Here is a 2,979-nt window from a genome sequence, read left to right as displayed (position 1 = left end):
TTGGCCACTGTTTTGGGGTGGATCAAGGTCTGCCCCTTTATGGTTTAAGGCCCCTTTGCATGCTTGTCTCATGTCCATTGCATAATTGCTTCATTAGGTGTTGTAATATGTTCATCCTATTGCTTAGGTTGTCCATGTTTGCATTGCATTTGCATCTTATATGCCTAGCATTGCATACTTGCCATATTAGTTGCACGGCACTTGGCATGCCTTGCATTTTAATCCCATGTTGTATCTTTGAGTCATTGTTCCCATAACATGCATTGCATTACTTGGTTTGGGGTGTCAAACCAAGTGTGAGGGTTAAGGAGCGTTCATACTATAAGTGATGTAATGCGGCTTGACTCTCGGTCACCGGGGCCCTTGACTTCGGCATGATAGGGTCTTGGTCCTCATTTATGTGTTGCATGCATCTTTACATCAAGTGGCAAGCTTGATCCCTTGGGCTATGATGCACCATTGATGGCCCGAGGATCGAAGGCCATGCTTCCCTGAGTTCAAAGCATGATGGGAAACATGACCATGCTCACATGTGCCTGAAATCCCATGCCATACACTGTCTGTCCTCTGTTGCTCTCAAAACTGTCCTCTGCAGGAATCTTCTGCCGACCGGCAGCATCCAATGCTGACCGGCCATTTGTGAATGGCCGATAACTCCAACAGCAGCCGATGGAAATTATACAGGGCCGGTGGGAATTTCCCCGAGCCGGTGGTATTCTGCAGCATTCAAGGAACCTGTCCCAGGACTTTGGCATTTTTCAGAGAAGCAGGGCAGTGTAAACAGAGGCAGCCTTGGTATGGTACGGACTTTCCGGGCGAGCCGGTTTCGAGCATGCATCATTCGCGCATCCCAAGGCGGAGGCTGTGGCCACCTTTCTCCCTTTTTTGGATTCTTTCTATTAATTAAGTAGAAATTCTGTAATAATTAATGTATTTATTATCTGGACTGTAATATTTATTTGTACCCTCCGAGTGAGGGCAATTGTGTAATAAGTGTGCGTGAGTAGGTGTATGTCTTCCAACCCCACGTCTTTCTTCCCTTTTATTTACCCGCTTTTGATGGTAGACTAGGGCATCTTTAAAATTAGCATACCTTATGCTATGCATGCGTGCATCCATACATTTGTCTTGCATGCACCGGGCTCGGCGCATCATGCTAACTGCATTTGTATTTCAATTCTAATTTGAATACGTGCATTAATTGGTTGCATTTCACATGCCATGTTTAGGTTAGCCGAGCCTACTCTAATTGCATCTTGCATGTGTTGCATTAGTCAACTTGACATGAACTAGGATCACGCATGATTGCTAACTAGTTTATTATTTTGGCACGGAGTACGATGTAAGTATTTGTGCTTTAACATCCCGCATGCGTGTGAATGTTAACATGATAGCGTGCTTACCATGTGGATAAATGCTTATGTGTTATAAACTGTTTGAATGCCTGTGGGTGAAGGTTGGATTGCTTGAGTTGGAATAACTCGTTGAAATCCGTGTTTTAGCCTACTCACGAGTAGCAAAATCCAAAACATTTTCCAAAACAAACGGATATGCAATGCTTTTTCCCAAATTAGGCAATCTAGTCTATACTTGTTTGCTGCGCGCATAACATAGTAATGCTAGGCTAATAATTGGAACAAGAACGCATAATGTTTTCAAAAACGGATATCACGGTTAGTAGAGGCCGATCTTCGGATCGGGCGAGAGGGGGTGCTCATAGCTGACCTTCCCCAATCGTACCCTAGCTCCCGAGCCGAGGCAACTCTGGTGATGACGGACATGTGGCCTTCGGCACCGAGTCAGGGTTTCCTAAATTCCCCCGTAAAAATATTTAGGTGGCGACTCTGTATTTGGCAAAGCAGTCCATGTTTGGCACTTCTTTTCAAAAAAATCTGTTTCTTAAAACGATTTGCCAGATTTTGACTCTTTGGTTCAGATTAAGAACTGTGACACAAATCGAGTCCGAACTGTAGTAGCGAGGTCCCCCCGCACGGACGCGTCTACACACACTCTTTGCTACTTCATCACATCTAACCATGTGGATTGGTTTTCTTGACGCTGACCCACCCCCAAGGAATATAACCATGTAATCTATCTACCTAGTAGTACAATAATGTAATGAGAATAATATGACTAAAAATTAATTTTTTTCTCGTATCTTCCAAACTTGTGTGAGTAATTATTGTGTAGCCAATTTTATTTGCAACAAAATATTCGTTTATAATCTTTGTATTTGAGTCTTGTTGCGTGATATTATTTTCCTTCACCTATTCCATTTTTCCAAATAGTGAAAATAATAAACAAGTACACCTCTGAGTTTGTTTAAAACACAAACTGTCTCTGTGATTTTAAAAATTAGATTCTGTCCTTTCAAATTTTTATTCGCATAATAAATGCTCTCTTTTATTAATAAATCATTAAGTCAATTAACAGTTTTTAATAATATCAAAAATATATTTTAATTAATAATTCGAGTAATTTTATTATTATGAAAGAGAGAAATTAAGAATTTTACCTTTTAATTAATTTTATTAAATAATAAAAAATTGCCAAAACTCCCTCATGCAAGACACGTAATGCTTCAAGTCTCACGCACTATTTTTTTTAATGGCATACGACCCTCATTTTTTTTTATTTTGGGACTAAAAGTCCAGAGACTCCACGCTATCACGAATGCTCTTTTCTGAGTAACTTTCCTCTCGTACTCTGACAACTTCACCACTGAAAATTAGAGGCGTAACTAGTATATGATAAACAAAAGGATTGGAAGATGAAAAGGCTGGTCTTACATCTTATCGTAAAAGTTTCTGTATTGCGTTGGAGACTTCCTAATCTGTTTAACATGCTCTAATAGTAAAATTGGTTGGTGTTTGATAAGCACCAAGGATCTAGGTGAAATTTTTCTAAAGTTTTCTAGAGTGCTATATTTTGTGATTGAGATTTACTGGCAAGTCACATCAGAAAAATTGATGTGACTTG

This window comes from Camellia sinensis, chromosome 15, assembly GCF_055761805.1.
Source record: "Camellia sinensis isolate YWXY chromosome 15, ASM5576180v1, whole genome shotgun sequence".
Taxonomy (NCBI): Eukaryota; Viridiplantae; Streptophyta; class Magnoliopsida; order Ericales; family Theaceae; genus Camellia; species Camellia sinensis.
Note: the sequence above shows the minus strand (reverse complement) of the source record.